General features: G+C 45.3%; 1 protein-coding gene across 4 annotated transcripts in view; it reads right to left on the bottom strand.

The window, feature by feature from the left end:
* GSG1 (germ cell associated 1) overlaps nucleotides 1-19,837 on the bottom strand; it is a 105,605-nt gene that overhangs the window by 17,249 nt on the left and 68,519 nt on the right. The gene's annotated exons all lie outside the window — the stretch shown is intronic.

The raw sequence follows: 19,837 nt of genomic DNA, 5'->3' as shown, positions 1-19,837 counted from the left end.
AGATGATGTTGGTTTCAAGTCTGGCAAAGGCAAAGGCAGCCAAGGCCAGACCTTGTGATGGAGTGTGTCAAGTGACTCTTACAATAAAGAGGCAACACAACCAGCAATGTCTGCTGTGCTCTGTGCACCCATTAACATGCTAATCTCAATGTTAGTCTCTTCCAGGTAGCCAAGGACTATTATTGCTGAGCTTTACAACTAAGCATTAAGCATTGTGGCTAAACAGCTTGACTGAACAAGAATTATTTGCCATCACCTGAACGAGGTAAGCATGAAGGCAGGAGAACCCAGCTAGCATGTTACCACAGGCAGAACTTAAAGAAATTAGGTCAGGCAGAATGGAAAGAAAGCTTCAGAAACTTCTTCCAAACAGTGAAAAGTAGTCCTCTGTGGTACAGCTTCTCATGGGAAGCAAAGATGCAGGCTGGATAATGCACTGGAAAATGTATTGCAGGCAAGAATCTTGCAGGAATTGGGCTAGGCTAGAATGTAAAATAATGGACTGGATGAGCTAGCAAGATTTTCCAATCTCTAATTTCCATGGTTAAAAAAATTGCCACAGTTAGCATTGCTTGAAATTCCTTCTCATGAGTTACAGAATCTCTGAGTGAGGCAGAATATGAGGCTGGAGCAAGAGAGGTGGGTGTGTTTCCTGGATGACACAAAGGAGAAAAAAAAGAAGTCTTCAGCCTGGAATAGGCTATGAAACTAGGAGACTGGCTGGAGAGAAAAGGAGGGAACACAGCTCGGAGGGACTGCTCCCACCAGGCTGAAACATGGGTGAGATACACTGAGGACACCATGGTGAAGATTTGGGGGCTGGGTCAGCGGTAAAGAGAGTGGCTCTGAGGGAGCAGTGGCACTGCCTAAGCATGCTGCCATCACTCATGGTCAGTCCTCAGCTCTGGGTAAGAAGTGGGAAGGTTTAGCTCCTGCTCTCTGCATGACTCTCCAATATTAGTTTTCACCAGCAGAGTTCTCAATTATCAGAACATTTTGATTAGGGGCTTCTCTCGCACTCTCCTTGTCTTTAAAATAAGAATTTTCTGTTTTGCTTCGGTTTGAACTCAGATTTCAGAGCATTGGATTAAAACAAAGGATTGAAGACCTTGTCTTTCACTCCAATCCAGTGCTGGAAAATAAATATCCTCAATTACTCCCATCAGTCATGAAGCCTCACACACAGCTTGACCCATGCAATCCCGACTTTCAACATCCCTAGCATTTCAGTTCATGACTGGATGCAGTTCCAGGTCAGCCACACCCCTTTCAAAGCAGGTGACTGGCCTGTGCTAGGGCCCTTTACCAGGGCTGGTAAATCTGTCTGTGTTGCAATCCTGAGGATGCCCTTGGGCTCTGCTAAGGGACACCTGAAGTCCAACGTTATTGAGCATTTCCCAATCAGCCCTAGGAGAGTTGAGTCAACCCTACTGTAGCACATTTATAATTCCAGCCTTGGAACACCTCTAGGGCTAACACAGCAGACCAGGAAAACAGCTCCCTCTGCAATCATCCTGCTCCAGGTTTGGTACAAAGGTGACGTGGGAAGTACAATATTGCTACGATTCCAAATGAAACCATTCCTGAGCTTACTGGTGTTTCTCTCCACCCACAGTCTGTTACAGACCTTAAATGTGTGCTTCATGACTTTGTTGGAGCAGATCTGCTGTTCCCCTCTCTTCATAGATTAAAAAGCATTTTTTAATTATTAAATGAAAATTAAAATCTATAGTGAACTTCCCCACAGACCTTCTTAGCCATTTTTACAGCTGGCTTAAACTCTGCACTGAAGATCTAGAGACTGTTGTTTCAAAAGCTCTTCTGAGGTCCTCAAGAAGCTTTGAGATCCTCTAGAACAGAAGAGCTACTGATGTCTTTTCATTGTTGCTAAAGAAAAAACCTGTGGGTCGCAGATCAAATCTGGTAAGGTACAGGTTGTCCCAGACAGCACCAATTGCTGCCTTGGGGACGTATTCAGGAAGGCGTAGGCAGGGGTGTCAGAGGAGCCATACATCCAATCTGGCTTTGTTTACTGTATTTCCTAATGGGAAGATGCCTGTACTATTCCTTCTCCACCTTCCCAGGCATGCACTGGTGCCCTGACTCAGACACCCAGCTCACTAGCTCATAACCAAAATGTACAGGCAGGGAAAGTGACCTGATGTCTGCAGGATCTTAGCCAGATTATTCCACCACTGCTTGGAAAATAGCCATGCCTTGGGATGTCTATGTCCACCCCCAAAAAGCTTCTCTCTCTTTTTCTGAGCCCAGGGCCTCTCTAAGCTACTGGGTTATGTGTGGGTGCTCAGACTTCCCACAGAAGAGAGCAGCAGGGAATGCAGGGAGTGCCACTTCAATCTCCTATCCCAGAGGCAGATTTAATCAAGGGCTTCCCACAGAGCTTAGGGCCCCTAGCAGTGATGAAGGAGACTGAGTCTCTTCACAATCCTTTGGAGGTTCTCACAGAGGCTTTCCCTGTAGTGGTCACAGCTTTCAGGGACACAGGGGCATCAGCTGGACACAGCAGATACCTGTTCTGACCCTGTGCACACCATTCACCCTTGGGGTTTTTCCTGCCCACATTGTGGCCATGGTTTCTCTTAAATCTCTGTCTTTTTAAGGTAACACCCAAGCTGGGCTGAAAAACTTCAATTGACAAGGAATTTACTACCCCTAAACTGTCGCAGTAGCTAACCAACCTCTCAGTTTGGAGTGCACACCCTATTTCTAGATGCTCTTCGCTGCCAGCCAGTGAGGTGACTTCTCTATTGGCAACCCAAGCAGCTCAACACATGCACAAGCCCTGACAGGCAATTTCCCATGTTGTTCTCATGCTTTGTGGCAAGTTCTGGCGTGTGGCAGCCAGGGCTCTCCGAACAGCAGGAGGGTTCTCTCCTAACAGCAGGGCTGACTCTGGCAGCATGGCTCAGGGCTAACAGGGCTAATTCCTAACAGATTATTTAAGGGGCAAGGCTACCTTCTTTGGGGAAGAAGAAGTTTTATTCAAATGAATGCTGTGCCACTTGCCCTCAGGTTCAGAGCACCAACCCTGGATCACTTTATTTACCAGTGTAGGTGTAACCTAGATTTCAACAAGACCTTTTCTTGCAGCACTGTTTACTATTAGAAATCAATCTCTCAAGTGAAATATTTGTGGACTTTGATTAAGTCAATTCCTAACTTTCTTTTACATAAACTACATTTTGAGTCCTTTCCAGTTTTTAGCATCCTTTGAGAACTTCAAACAGGAAAACAGAAGCCAGTACTCCAGCATGATCTCGCCAGCCAGGCCTGAACTGCAGGCTCTTCCCAGCTTGCCTTCCTCTTAGGAGCACAGCACAAGGCACAAGTCCTCCTGCCCTCACCTGTGTACCTCATCCCCAGGGTTAGGGATCCTACAGATTTGTGCCAACTGAAGAATACACTAATCTTGTCCCTGACATGAGCTCTCAGGGGATCAGACTTTAGAGGGTGCCAAGTTATACTTCCACTGCTCAGCTTGGACATAGAAGTTAGTGGGACTGAAAAAATGAAAATGTCGTCCCACTCACTACTCCCCTCATACATTTCAGAGCAATGTCTTTCCTAATCTGTTGAGGTTTTTAGCCTGGAGACTATTTATTTTGATTCCCATATCCTCTATAGTGGCACTGTGAGACAGGATACTTTCTCCAATCTCCCTGTCTCATGCCAACACACACTTTGCTATAAGAAGGTATCCGTAGCATTTTGTTGTTTAAATGCACTGAAGAGATCCGACTGTGCAGTTTGAGCTGACCTTACTGTTGTCGTCCTCCTCCCTGTCATTTATGTGATACACAAATACAGCAGAAATTAAATTTTCCTGATAAATGAGTTCAGGAGATAATAAAAGATGACATCCATGGGAACCCCTCTAGAAGAATTTGCAGTAAGAGGATCTCCCCTGGCAGGTACTTTCTGAGGTCTAACCACTGACACGCTTTCCAGCCATGCAGCAGGAGTGCTGTTGGTTATTTCCCTCTAACCCCGCCTCCACAAGAACATTTCTGCATCACACCCACTGACTCTTACACGCCACGGTCCTGTTCATTCCATCCCAACACAAAAATAGCTCCTGCTCAGTCTCTTTGCCTCTGTGACTGCAGCAGGGCTCTGTCACTTCTGTTCGTGGGGCCGCTGGTCACGCCAAGGCAGGGAGCCACTGCAGGGTGCTACAGCTTAGGGGAGCACGTAGACACTGTCACCCTGTCACTACACCAGCTCCCGTTGACTCAGGGATACACTGATGCAAGCTTTGTGCTGTTGCAAAACAAATACTACGGAGTTTCAGGCTCAGCAGCCCGCAGGTGTGACACAGCTGTCACTGCGCCTCAGCACAAGTGTCACTGCCTTGCTAGGCAACCATCACAACATGGTAATGGCCTGCCAATGTACCACGGGAAGGTCACAAGGCTGAGTCTTGAACCTGCAGCAGCAAACTCCAGGGCTTCTTTTGTTGAGCTCTCCATGGTCAGGTAGCCCAGGAGACAGAAATTATCTCCATCAACCAATATTTGTATTAGTAATAAAGAAGAAAAAGAAAAGAAAAACACCTCAGCCTGCTTTGCAAGCACAAGTACAATTTGCAGCTGTGAACCTAATTTCCCAGCCATCAGAATGTATTTTTCTCCATATCTGTCAATTTTCTCCCCAAGGCAAATACTTCACTAACCGAATTATGGGCAAAGTTTTAGGGGCTATGTTCAGCCCTCTTGGAAAATACACACTTAGCATACTGGAAGCTTACTGTCCTTATTGTCACTGCAAAGACTTCCCCCTGAAGTTTTGCCCCTGACTGGTAACCTCTGCTGGGGCACTTAAAGGGACAACTTTGCCTTCAGCAGAGAGCAAGGTGGCATTAAGTTCTGAGCACTTGATAAAGCCAGGAAAGCAGGAGTCTCATTGTGCTAACCCTTATCTCCAGAAACACCTTTGACATGCAGAATGTTTGTTCGAGGTGATTACCTGGGTGGAGAGGTTATTGTTGCATAAATTATTTACTTTTAAAACCACAGTTATTTGCCTCCACCCTTCTCACCACTGCCCTGCGTACCCCACTCCTAACACACCTTAGCATTTGGGAGCACTGGGAAGAATTAGGAGGACAGCTGTGCTGGGGTGCACCTGGCAACAGACAGATGTCCACTGGGACCAGTCATTTGCACAAAAGAGCAAAAATAGTCACCTGCAAATGAAGGGAAGTAAGACCAAACCCAGTAGAAAGGCATCAATTCCTTTGCTTTTGCCTTTCCCTGTCTCTGACACATCAGAGGCCAGGGTGAGTTTCAGTTAATCAACAGCACTTGAGGACATGATTTAGTGGTGAACATGGTGGTGGTGCTAGTGGGAGAGTTGGACCTGGTGATCTTAGAGGTCTTCTCCAACTTTAACCATTCTGTGATTCTGTGAAATAAACACAGTCTAGCAAGCCTCATGCACAACAGGGACGTGCTCCCTCCCATCTCTGCAGGTGAGAAGTATATATAGCTTTCTTCTTCTAATGCTCTGTGCATCTGAAACTCTCAGAACCATTCCTTAACAGCTGCCTGAAGAGAGCAAGCAGTAGAACTGAATGGAAGGAGTTTGGATATACCCATGACACAGCTGCACTGATAAGAAACACCTTAGAGTGCAGAGGAGAGATGGAAAATCAGCACTGGGTTACTGGATAGAAGGAAGGTCACTGGCAACACTTCCCTGAGGTCACTGGCAACACTCACATTGGTTTTTTGTGGTGCAGGATTACACCCATAGTCCTAATACCAGACAAAGCAAGTGAATTTCCTGGCCTGCAGTATGTCCTGTTGTGTCCAGTCCAGCACTGGAGATCAGAACCAATAGGCTTCCATGACTGGGTTTCCCTTGGGAAGCTACTCCACACACCAACAAAAGTCAGTCCTGATAATCGACTAAAAGTTTCCTTTCTTTCCATTACACCAGTTACTTTCTTCTGGATCTTATCCCTTTAGCAGCATATTCCATGTGCCTCTGTCCTTCCAAGACAAAGCTTCATCACTGTGTATGCAAACCCAGTTCTTCAGCAGAACTGCCTGACCAGCCCTGCCCTGCCTTGGTTCACCACCCTGTCAAAAGGAAGCACAACACTTGCAATGCTGGGAGCAAGACTCAGATTTTCAGAATTATTAAGGAATCACAATCCCAGAGCAGTCTGTGGGAGCTGCAATGACCATGTCCAGCTGCCACAGCAGGCAAAGAGGCTACAGCGTCAGTGGGACAGGACTGGTTACCTCCAGAAGCAGGTCTTGCTGCTCCTGATGACAGTATTGATCACCAGAAACAGAATAACCACGGTACGAAGGTCAGCGTCACATGTCTAGAAATACTCCCAAAGTACCAAAACTGAAGAGAATAATGAAAATAAAATGGTTTTCTTTCAGGCCAATGATTGCACTCTGAAATAGGGACACAGATCTCTGTGATAGCCATGCTAGTGATGACTACTGCCTTTCAACATCACCTGGATTTCCAAGGGCAGTGGTGATGATTACATTTCTGAGCAGCATCTGGCACGCTGGGGCCTGGCTTCTCAGCATTGCCGTAGAGCAGATAACAGTAATAATCATTAGTAATAATATGGTTTGGTTTGCTTCCTCAGACCGTTAGAATAAGTTGTCAGTAAGATTAATGAGCATTGTGCTTGCCTCTCATGCCAGTGCAAATTTAATTCCAGTGCTGCAAAGGTATTCACCTGGCTCTATGAGGATATAGAGACACTAGCTCTAGGCACAAGCAGCCATATTCCCCAAAATGTCTATTCCACGTGCTCTGTCTCACTAAAAGAACAATTCAAGATTGAGAAAAGAAAAAAACCAGTCACTTATTCCCCAGAGCTATTAACCCCTTCTTCCTTCAGCAGGCTTACCAGGGAAACAGTCACAATATGCGAGTCAAACTGAGGCAGCACATAGGCTGAATATGGCCCAGATATGTGCAGACCATTAAATTACATTATATTTGTGGGGCAGCCTGGAAAGATAAATTGAGTCAGACAAGTACCTATAAAATCTGTCATGGTTTAAGCCACTCTTGTTCAGTGGTTTATTGCTATCCTCTGAGCTATGACACACGAGCTGAACAGTGCTTGTAGTGGTATGACGTGAAACAGAGCAGCATAAATCACATCCTGCAATAGTTAACTTATCAAAAGGTGAATGGATGCCTTTAGTCTCTCTGGGACTGAGGACTAGAAAATTGAGACAGATCTATTATAATATATTCTTCCAGCTCTTGAGTGCATGTACATACACAATACATCTATTCTTTTCAGAATAGGGCTCACTTACCTTAAGAGTAAAAATTCAACAACCAGCCACAAATGGTTCCCAAATTGTACTAACATAGAAGAATACAGCCTCTCTAGTCTGTTCAGATTTACAATACAAGAAGGAGCATCAAGGCAGATGTTTCCAGGCAAGGAAGCAAGCAGTACCTTGGTGTGGTGCCAGAAGTTCAGGTAGTTGGACCCATTCAGGTCCCAGAGATCCAATGCAGGGTCAAACACCTGAGGCTATTGGTGAAAACAAATGAACTCCCACAGGAAAGGCACAGGGAGCTGCTGGCCATTCTCAAGATGTACAAACAGACAGACTCCCATTGGGGAACAAATAGGACACCCCCCTCACTTTTTTTTTGAAATTACTTTAAGGAAAGGACACACCTTTGTCCTCCTCCGTGCCAGGTCTTAAATTCCAGACCACCCGTTCAATGATCTTTGTCCTATTAGTCATGGCAGGGGCATTTACAACAATGATGAGCGTGGCTGTCAGCATTGTAAAGCACCTCCACCATGCAGTCACAGAAGAAAGCCTACACAGGCTAAGCAAACCCAGCGATAACAAGTAAGTGTCTGTTCTGAGGTATTTCAAATTGAATTACAAATTATCCAACTTCCTGGCTAGCAGGGGTCAGATTACAGCAACGGACTCTAAGGAGGCGAGGAGGATTCAAGAAACAGGAAGTTCATTCTTCAGTGGTGGAAGTCTCCAGAAGCCTGGGTGAACTGTCCTACAGACGAAATGCAGCTCACAGGCCACTGGCTGGACCACTTGGACAAAGTCAGTTGTGGATGTTGGAACCTATGCAATGTTTCAGACAACTCATTTTAACTGTTGCTGGGTACATTTAACACCCCAGAAGAATAAAGCTCCCTTTTCTAATTGTTTCCAAAATCTGTATTTGGAGACCTGGAAACAAGGAAACCCCTAAACCCAAACAAAAATTCCCTTGTAGTGAAGAAAGTCTTGAAGTCTGTCATTTGTAAAAGGATGTCAGAGTCACTGGCTTCTTCACAGACTCCCCTCACAAAGCCTCTTTCTGCCATGTCTGCAACAGAGTATTTAGACAGAAGGCTACATGGATTGGATTTCAAAGCAAGGAAGGTCAGAAGAGATCTTCCAGCTGTGAATAGCCTCCAGATGTGGGCTTTTCTTCTCCAGTCCAGAGGGAGGGGATCAAAATGCCTTTCATTAGTCTCATAAAATTAAATGGAAAAACATTGTCTACTGAGGAGGCTGGGCAGCAGAGAAGGTGGAGTCAGAAACTGGGCAGAACAGGATAGGAAAAAAAAGCAGGACCACAGTTGAAATAGTTCAGGATGTGTATCATCCTAAAAGCTGTATTCTCTGAGGAGGGATTGGTCTTTAAACAATATGGCAGGCATCAGCAATCGAGGCATTTGAAATGGAAAAGGCTAAATAAACCAAAACATAATTGTTTGCAGAGAGAATATTGGTTCCTTCCCCAGAGCTGTGACAGGATCATAAACTGTGAAACACCTCCAGGGAGGCTGTGTCTGAGACAGCTTCTGGGTGAAACTGTGCTAAGCCACAAACAAGATGCTTCTCTTACCAGTACCCCACAGTCCTGGACTTGTATCTAGTTATCTTTTCTTCTGCAAAGATTGTCTATGGACAGCTTATGCCTCCTCTCAGCTAATTCATGCAAAATTATTCTCCTTAATTGAAATTTGTCTCCAAGCAATGAATCTGTGCAAGCTGGAAAGGCCAATATCCCTGGGGACAAATTTTACTCTCGGTTATTTCTGCAAATGTACTACTCCCAACTGCAAATACACAGAATCCAAATTTAATTGCTGATACAAAATTTGGTATTTCCTGCTTGGACAGGTGTAACTGTTTGGATCAGACAGCCAGAGCACATCTACTGCAAGGGAAGACTAAGTCTCTTTTATCTTCTAAATGTCTAAGGAAATCTACTAAGGAAATCTGAGGGAAGTAAAGCTAATAGGGAAAACAATGTTCTCCTCATTTTAAGATCATTACCACAATCTTTGCTTACTTTCACTCAAAAGTCCCTATTTCTGGATTATGGCATGTCCTAGCACACCAGTGCAAAAAACATAGGAATGTCCTTAAGACATGTCAGCTCCTCATCTGGAAGTTTGTTCTCTTTTCCAGCTCATCATTTCACTTTCCACTTCTGCAATATGTCACCAGTGGTCAGATAATAATATGGAAATTACTGTAGAAAAAAAAAAAAACCAAAATAGCTTTACTAGAAATGTAAGATGACCTGTGCCAGCCCAGACTGAAGAAGCAGCATCTTTTCTCTTGCAGTCACCTCACTTAGGAAAGAAGTATAAGAAACAGAGGCAATACAAACTGTGTATCCCAGTCTGCCTTCTCAGCTCCCATCAGCCTGTGGTTTAGGACACTTCTGATGCAGAAGTAACATCTGTGCTGCTGCATTTGACACTCTCCAAAGGAAATACGCTGCACAGATGTGCCCAACCCCTTCATGGATCGTCTTCCACCGACAGTCTGTGGCAGAGTTCCATTATTCCTTGATGCCTACGTGGAAAAGTCCATAGCTTGTTTATTTTAAACCTGTTGCCTAACCAGTTTATCAGGTGCCATTAGTTTTTGTGATATGGAACTGCATGAATGTTAGTTCTTTGTTGACATTCTCCATATCATTTGTGATTCCCTTTCAGGCATCTCTTCTTCGAGATTAGCAATCTGTGTTTACCCAGAAACTTCTCCTACTTCTGATCATTGTTGATGTCTTCTCTTCTCTTACTAGTGTTTCTTTATGCTCTTCAGTGTACTAACCAGAAGCACTCACAACTTTCAGACTTTCAGCAGACCATGAAGTACACAGAAGCATAATCATGTTCTTTGTTTCTTCTGTACTCATTCCTAACATTTCTTTTTGGTTTTTTGACCTCAACAGAGCCCTGAGAGACTGTTTTCAGCAGCCTGTCTGCAATGAATCCAAGAATTTTTTTCTCTGCTGGTAGAAGCTGACTTAGAGACATTCAATATATCTGTACAGCCAGACTGTTTTCTTCCTAGTGGAATTCCCTTGCATTTGCCACCACTGAATTTCATCTACCAGGGAGAGCCTAGGCACTCACTGCCAGGAGATTTTCTGCAATCCTTTGCAGCCAGCTTTATGTTGCCTCTCTGGGATAACTGTGGGATTCAAGTAAACTCGCTGCTCATGCTCCTGTCCAGACCATTACAAGTGTGTTGAATAACACTAGTGCTACCACAGAGCCCTGTGAGGTCCTTCTGATGAGCTCTTTGTCGAGACTGACCATTTGAAGTGCTCAGGTTGGCGCTTGTTTTCTTACTTATGATCCCATTTACAGAGCTCTCCACAGCCAGGGCCTGCCTCTGAGACTGGTGCAGTGCAAACGAGAGCCTGGCACCAGCCCTTACAGATGCAGGGTGCTCAGACAGCAGGTATGTGAGGCCACTCTGTGATAACTAGACCTAGTTGCTTTAATGGCATGGACTGTAAATCAAAAAAATCCGGGGATGCAAGAAACTGAACCCAGATGCTTGCTGGTGTCTGTGTCACTGAGTTTCAGGACATCTGAGGGCTGCATAGGAAAACCAGAGTTACTGCACAAGGAAGCTTGAGGCTATTCACACCAGTGGAGGATCTGCACCATTCCACTGCAACTCCTCGCCTCCATCTACCAAGAGCAGGATGGCTTAGAAACAGATCAGTGGGCCAAGTGTGAGCACAGCACACACACCCCCACTCTCCTCTGCCAAACCACAGGCTCAGCCAGGATGTGGCCCTGATATCCTCTTCTGAAATACCTCAGCCCCTCAGAATCCCCCAGTCGGGATTCCAAACTGCAGAATGTGCCTTCTGCTCCTGATTCTGCAGCTGCCAAAAACCTCATGGTCATGTGCCCCACGGTTTCAGGTGCCACACTGTCTCCAAGGTGAGAGGGGCCACCTTGGGGGAAAGCAAATAGGAAAGTATCCCAGGCATGAGAATGCCTCTGTGGTTCTCAAGACAGGAATTTCTCTCACACCCATCCCCTCCCTCTATTCCTCCACACTGCCTTGTGCAGTTGCTGAACCAGCAGCAGCAGCGGGCAAGTTTAGTCACTCCAGCACCTGGGTATCGATTACACCTGAAGGTGGAAAGCAAGCAATCAAAAACAAGGTGTCAGCTTTGCCAGAGGATTCTCCTCAACTCCCAGTTTGGGCCTACTGCCAGTTCTCACCCTGCTGTGCTTCAGCATCCCAGCTCTTCCCGTGACAGGTGTTTATTCAGGCAGAGGCACTTCACTTTACAAGGCTTCAGGCTTCATGGAAGGCAGAGAATTTCCAGAGCTGCTTTTCCTTGCAGCATTGAGCAACCTAACACCACTGACAGCTAGAACAGGCAAAAAACAGAGGCTTCTTTGTGTCAGGGTCAAGCTCTCCCATTACCCGTTTCTGCCTGCTGACATTTCCCTAGATGGCAAAAGGATTTTTAAATTACAGTGACAAGCTGGCCTTTCTTGTATTAAGAACTCAGTATGCATGGTACCCAGCAAGCCACGGGCTGAGCAACAGCCTGCCTTCAGAGACTGCTCTCCTGGGAAGAAAAACCCCCACAGATCTCTGGCTCAGAGCCTCTCAGCTTAGCAACCCTCTCCAGGCATTTTGGGAGGGACACAGGGCATACCCAGTGATCCACACTGGCGAGCAGCATCAGCTGCTGCTGGCACAGAGTGCAGAGGAGAACCGTCAGTGGCCACTTGTGTGACTACTGGGCAGGACTGCTTTCCAGCAAAGAGAAAGGCTGGGATTCATGTCTCCAACACAGCCACATATCCTGCTCCCCCAAAAGGGGACAGCAGAGACAGCAATAAAACCCCTCTGAGAGATGGAGATGCACATCAGCTACCAAAGACTTTGCAGCTTCCATTTGTCATTGTTGTTTCCATCCTGCTTTCACTCTGCAATCACTTATTTTGGTAGCTGTGGCATGCAGAGATCTCTCTTAACTTACCATACTACACTTCACCATGCCCCACTCTTTGTCCCATGGCACGGAGATGACCTCTGCATGGATGGAGCCATGAAGGTGACAGCACTGGACTGGAACAAGAGGATAGGAGGCAGCACAAGGAACCTCCAGAGCTGTGCAGCCCATAGACGTTCGTTGCCTGATCAGAGCTGGTCTGCCCTGCCACACTACTCCTCCTTACACATGATGAGTCCATCCTTGCTGTAACATTTGGAGACTTCAAAGGACATCCATACCTCCCTTCTCCTCCACCCTGAGCACTTCTCCTATAGACAAAAGGGTTCTGCAGCCAGCCAGATGGTGTTGGTGGTGATCTGGCAGGAATAGCTGTCCTGCAAGTGGTCCATGACTCAGAAGGGTCTCTTTCCCCACCATCACAGAAAACACTTTCATTTTAAGGAGTATCACCAGCTATAAGAGATGTAACACAAGTACCACACAGAAGTTCCTGACACGTGTCGGTGCCTCTTTAGCTACAATAACAGAAATAGGACACCGGAGTGCCCTGTCAGCTGCCTGCACACTGCCTGCCCCAACACACTCACAGCAGCACTGTGGGCAGGATCAGACCCTGCCCTCAGGAGACTTTTGCCCTGTTCTGGAACTGATGAAGATGATGGTGTCTCTTGTTACTCTGTGCTTCACTTCACCCAAAAAACTCAGCATTCGTACCAAACCTGGCCACCACAAAACTGTTGTTGCAAGTTTTTCATCCTGTGCCTCATTTAGCTCAGTTTGACCCTCTAGTCCTAGATGAGTACTATAAAGTAGACCCATTCTCTTGCATATCACAGGAGATGTAACATTTTTTCTCATCAAGGCAGTACCTACAGCTCTAGGGCAACACTTAAGCTTCAGTCTAAGGTTCAAACTCTGCATTTTTTCCGTTCACCTCCAAAAGTCTTTATTCTTCACCTGTGAGTACTGTTTACCTGTATCATGTCCTTTGCTTCAATTCACTAATTCACACTTTTTGTCACATATCTCACAGGGATGGAGGTGTTCAGCCACACCCATCAAATCCAAGCAATCACTTTGTGACATCTATCAAATACAAGCAATCATTTTGTGACCTTGAGATGTTTTGCTGAATTTTTTTCACACTCACAAAACATCATCCTTAATAAGTGCACTTGAAATCCAAAAGCCCAGGCTTTTGCTACTATGTGCTTTCTATTCGCCCTCAGAGCCTGGCAATGTGGTGAGTGCTCCCTTTCTCTTGCTAGCTCATTTCCTCCCCCATATTCCCAGTACACAGCTGCACAGGGACATGACAACTCTGACTGTGACTGGTATGAAAGTATCACAGACCATCCAGGCAATTCCTTAGTCCCACAGCACCATTTGTGACTACGCTAGAGAGAGATCCCTTGTCGTAGGATTTAAGCAAAATTTCTCAGAAATTAAAACCTTTAGCTTTCACTGTCATTACCACTGGTAGGGCATATCTGGGGGTGAAATATGGCTGTGAGATCTCTGAATGTTGGAGGGACATCAACATCTGAAGAGCTCTAAATGACATGATCTGTGTTCTTCTGTGCTATCACATTGCAAGCTCTTCTTCAGCTCTCTCTCTTCTGTTCCTGTTAAGTTGCTTCCAGCTTTATTTCTCTTGCAAGTTCCAAAAGCTCACACCCTCTGAATAGCTAACTTTGAATTTATTTTCCCCCAGATAATAGGTCTGCATTTTTCCAGTTTGAATCTTGTGCTATTATTTCCTGCCCATATCCTGCCTCAAGCACGAGGGAGCCACACAAGCGGTGACTGTACATTACAAAAGCAGAAGGAACGGAGTCACAAAAATTTTTGTGTTTGAGAATGCATAAGGCACAGACAAGGAGAAGGTATGCATGAAGGGAAGCAAAGTATAATTTATTTTTCTTCTCAAAAGTCCAGTCAAGAGCTGGCAAGAAGCAAAGGGGGCAGGGAGCAAGGAAAGAGAGTTTAGTTAAATGTTCTGTTTTTATGCTGTGGTGAGAGGTTTTCTCCCTCACAAATTCTTCCCTTACCACCAGTTTCTTGACATGGTGGCACTGCTTCAATCCCTGATTCACTAATAACAAAAACTGCCATGAAGTCAGTTCAAGTTGTTCTGGTTCTGTACTGCAGCAAATGCCCTCGGAAGCTGGCCCGCAGTATGACACAAGTAGATGTTTCCTCTTTCAGAAGGGAACCACTGCTCTGCAGTCACAGGAATCATTTCCCTCTCTCTCCCCCTCAGGGTATGAAGAAGCAAACCTAGAGATTTTCCCCTCCCTCTTCCATGCAGTGGCAACAGAAAGGAGAGAACTTCCCAGCCTCCTGCCAGCTGTCTGCACTTTCTTCAGGAACTTGGAGCTCAGAGGCGTTGTCCTTTCTGGCTGCATCACCTATGGTGTTCAGCCCTCTCTGTCCTGCCCTGACCTTGTCAATGTTTAGCTGTCTTTCCATCCTAGAGACACTTTCCTATTTTTTCTTCTTACTATGCATGGAGCTTGGTGCTTTTTCCCCTCCCATTAACCTTTCTCCTCAACAGGAGACCAGTATAGGTAACCACCAGGAAGTCTTCCCTGGGCTTCTCTTTACATTTAGTTGTGAAAGTGATCTGCCTGCTTGGTTTGTTAATATGCCAGGTCCCTTTCAGTCTCTGCCATCTATATTTCCAGGCTAGCATTCTTCCTGCATATCTGTATAGTCTGTGATGCTATAACATTATTTAAATAAAGGCATGCTGAGATTCAAAAAAGCAAGATACCGTGGAGAGTGAGAAGCAAATACATAAGCCTTTATGTGCCTTCCAAACCGTACCTCTGGCTGCAAAAGGAGATTCTACAACATCTGCTCTAAGAAGAAAGTCCAGCAATCCTTGAGTAGAGCTAACATGCATACAGCACATGGGAGCAGCAGATAAATAAAAATATGTCCTATTATCAAACCTCAACCACAGCGCAAAGGGCACTCTGCCCTTGCCTTGGCCTCTTATCCAAGGTCCATTTCTGTGGAAAATCAACACAGTTGCAGTCTAGGATGCAGGACAGTCAAGCAGCTAATTCACTTTGTTGTTACTGAATTAAAGAAGAACAGTAAGGCACTGTCAATTTATGCCATTTCTTGGTGCCTGTAGGATTTTTTTTTCCTCTACTAATATGGTAAAACCTGTTGGTGAAGCAATCAGTACTGTGCAGTGCACACTACAACAGTCACAGAAGACAGAGCTAGAAATGAACCAGGAGCAGGAGAGAGCCATAAAGAAAACCTCTTTGCCTGCCAGAATGCATAAGAAAGGCCTTCATGTGCAGGTGGAGAACACCACCAACCACCAACCCTTTGATGTGGAGTGGGAGAGGTTCTTGTGGAAAGTGACAGCTCAGATGGGTCAGCCAGAGCAGAGGCACCATTTGCACATTATAAGCAAATACCTTCAGCTGAGCTGTAACCAATGGAAAAAAAGAAGAGACTAAGATGGAGATTAAAGTAAGGGAAAATGAAATGGGGACTGCAATTCTCCTGCTCTTGTAAAAGCAGGGGGAAAACCACCACATTTTAGATGGCTCTCACCATGCCTTCTTTTACACCAGAATGCAGAAAAAAGTTAATTTTTCCAGGTTTGGGTCTCTGTTCCTAGCTCCAGCCAGCTCATGCTGCTTCCTCCATGTGTTCAGAACCTCAGCTTGAGGATCATATTCATCCCATCCAACCTAGGAAGCCAAGGCACCTTTGGGCTACCCATCCCCTGAGAACAAAGTCAAACCCCTTCACCAGTTACAAATGGGTTGCCATGAACCCAGGCCCACAGAATCTTCTGCAGCAACCACAGTGTGAGTGTCAGACAGTCTCAGAAGCAAGTCTACCCACTGGACAGCAGTATGATACCTCCCTTTCTGGTATAAGAACAAAGTTATGGTCCCTTTCCAAATGGGAGGACAAAACTACATTCCAATCACATGAAACTATGGTAGGAATGATCTCCTTATCTCATGTCTATATCAACTTTTTTATTCCTGTTAAGAAACAAGGGAACTTTTGGGTCTTCCCAAATGTGATAAGTGAGGTGAGGGGAACGTATTCTGTCACAGATCCCACTCATACTGCTCAAGTCCTGAAGGGAACTATTCCAATTTTTACCTGTTAAAGCTTTGTGACAAACCATGCCTACACGAATGCTACAAACCCAGCACATTTTCTATTCAATAGCTATTTTGCACTTTCAAAAGATCAGTCAGTCTGGCAACCCTCACTGATTTTGGAAAAATCATATGTAGATGTTTCTGTGGGTTTTGTTCATCCTACAGTTAGCAGAGTACTTAGGACAGAAATCATCCCTGACATTAAAAAAAAAAAGAAAAACAAACCAAAGCAAACCAACAAAACAAAACAAAACAAAACAAAAAAAAACCTCCCATAAAACTCAAAACAACAACCCAACCCAAAAACTAAACTGTGAACAGGAAGAGCTGCATCTGTTCAGTGTTGACTGTAATCCACCCTTTTCTTGTACCATTGAGCTTGCAAAGTCAGCCACCCAAAGTACCGGACATCTAGCAGTCCTTGGAGGGACAGGAACATGACAAGACACATTAGAGAAATGACTAAAACCACAGAGGTGGGACTTCCAATATCTGTTTCCTCAAAACTGAGTGAAGCTATAAATAAGGGAGCCACCACCCTTTCCTCTCCAGTGGATGCCTGCTCACATTTGAAGCTCTTCACAGTCAGGCGTGACAAATGCAGTTTATCACATGGGTCTGAGATTTATCCTATGTCTCTGCAAATTATTGCATCACGTGGATAACCCCACAACACACACAAACACATCAATTACACCACTACAGAGCAGTGTGAAACTTGATGGTTTCTATTTCTTAAAACCCACACACCAGCTGAGGCTCAAGCCCGCCTTCCCCATGTCATGACAAGTGTAGAAGCAGTGAACATGGTATCACTTCCATTTGCCCTGCAACCAGCCAGCAAGATGATGTACAGAGTAAATAGCACATATAAGAGAGAGGAACTCTTTAGTTAGAAAGACATGCTCTTTGGACTGAGGAGGGCTCAATTTGCAATATGTGTTTGCAGACAGTAAGTATCCAGATGAAAGTTAGTTAGAAAAGCACATCCAAATAGCATATAGTTAAATTCCTGTTCAGAGCATCCCAGAGAGCATGGGAACTCAGTTGCAGAACTTTTCCAAGCATAGATTCTTGCATATGCACAAAGTGCAGAGACATCACATATGGTCTGTTTCTCCTGGCACCCCCAGTCCCTAAAAGCAATCTGTTCTAGATGTTCCCAGCCAAGTCTGACCATGCCTCCCCCACTCCTAACTTCACACCCCATTTCCCAGTCATATCCTCCAATTCTCCTTTGATCTGGGCTTGCAGAGGCTTAGTGCTTATCTAATGTCACTGGGAACACTCACCTTTAATGCCAAGGGCTGCTGCTCACAGACAGTAGTAATGCCTGAAAATGGCAATAAGTAGTAATGTCTGGGGCATGGCAAAACAAGCAGAGTTACAGCAGCTGCAAGCTGCTTGTTTGGGAAGAACTTCAGCAAAGGCATGGCACTGCGTGGGAAAGCTTCACCCTCTCATTGCCCATGGAAATGCTAATTCAGATTCTCACCTCTTAAATTCTCATGGCTTTGACCTGACCACCTCCAATTAACAAGCTGCAGGCATTCAGAAAAGCCTGTGAAATGAGTGATGCCTAAGTCAAGAGACACCATGAAGTATGGCATGGGGATCTTAGGCAATTCAACCTTACTGTGTCAAACCTGCAGAATGCTTAAGACTTTTGATCTCATGTTGAGACTTCTCATGTCATGGGTTATCTATTGCAACCTGCCTTGTAGAAACCACACACCACAAAGGAAGAAATTGCTGCAGACACACAGCAAGACCAGCCTCTTCTCTGGATGAGCGGATAGAGCTGGTTTTCCATCACCACACAAAGACCTATTGGGCTAACCTTTCATCCACAGAAACAGCTACAGAAAATGTGAACAATCCTATCAACTTGAAATTTTGTCCTTCCTTAAGCTACTGGTAGGAGGTCTCTCACTTCTACACTTGTTCTGTATACATATGAAAGGTGGAAGTACCCCAACGAGTTACCAATCTGCTCAATGGAAGCTGAACTCTCCCCTGGCCTCACCGTACCTTGGTGTGAGAGGGTACTCTCTTCTTTAAACCATCACCTTGCTGATGTGCAGCATTGCTCCCAAACAGGAGCATCTATCTGCACTCCTGTTCACTTGACACGTGCTGTGACCCCCCTCATACCCTTGGCAGGTCTAGCAGCAGGGATGAAGCCAGTGGTTGGCAGGGTACCAGTGCTCCTCCAGGGCCACGGTCACAGCCTGTGTGGCCTGTCTGGTTACTCTTCTTCTCTCTGCTGGCTGGGCACCAACAGTTCCAGATGGAGAGCTAGGAAGCAATGCTCCTGTGGGGAAGCTGATGCTGATGCTGCAGAACACCTCCACCTCCCTGTGAAGCCTCTGATATTGGCCATTGCCTGTCACGGCCTCCCAGGTTAGAGAGCAGTTTGTACAAAACTAGTTTGCTCTCTCAGGACGAATAATGCTTTGCCAGTCACGGCTCACTTCATAGCCAGCCCCTTAAAGGGCTCCACTGTTGTTGCCCCACGTGTCTTTTTGCTGCAGGTGTTCTGTCTGCTGGGTGCCACTAAGCAGTTCTGTGATTGCAGGCAGCTGGTCCCTGACAGGTGGGCAGTCACTTGTGAACAGGTCTGGGGCAGAGGATACCTCACCACAGCTGAACTGTGGTCAACAGAGTTTGCTTTGAGATCCTGCACTCTAGTATTTTGTATGGAGCTGAGCATCCCTCACTCCAATAAACTCTGCCAGGAGAACAGAGCAGGGGAAATGGATGGTGCAGCTCAATGCCAGCTTCTACTGCAGGGAAAGCAAATAAACTTTCCTTTCCAAATAAACTCCTTTCCTGAATATTGTATTCATATATATCAACAAGAAGCACATTCTAATTCATAGGTATTAAACACAGTTAGGCTTATTTTATCCTTGTGGAAAAAAGACTGTCTTTACTTTCCATCAGCAGAAAAATTCCCACGGGATTGTCTTTGCCCACCATATGTGTCATCTTTGCTGTTGTTTTATCCATAGCTCTTTTCTAAGCAGGTTGCTATAGTCTAAAATTAGACCAGACACATATCAATAACACCAGACAGCAGGAATAATCTGAAAACCAGTAAGAACTTTTAATCTGTATAAATTTCAAAGAGAACCAGCTTTGTTTTTCAAATAAAGGCAATCCAATGTCATCCTCATTAAAGTTGGAAAGGCCTTTGCCAGGTATTTTGTTAGTATCTGCTTATCTTTTGCTGGGCCTTGCAAAGGCAGGGTAGTAGCAGACCGCCGACTCTATCGCAGTATGGATCGCATTTTAACACGGATGCTTCCTGACAAACTTCTTCCCCTTTCACCCACATCTCAAGCACACCCCAATTCAATCTTTCCTGTAGCATCTATGAGACAACTCCACCAGCCAATTCTCAGCAA

The sequence above is a fragment of the Agelaius phoeniceus genome, chromosome 5 (assembly GCF_051311805.1).
Source record: "Agelaius phoeniceus isolate bAgePho1 chromosome 5, bAgePho1.hap1, whole genome shotgun sequence".
Lineage (NCBI taxonomy): Eukaryota > Metazoa > Chordata > Aves > Passeriformes > Icteridae > Agelaius > Agelaius phoeniceus.
The sequence above is the reverse complement of the archived record's forward strand: the minus strand, read 5'-3'. Positions and strand labels throughout refer to the sequence as shown.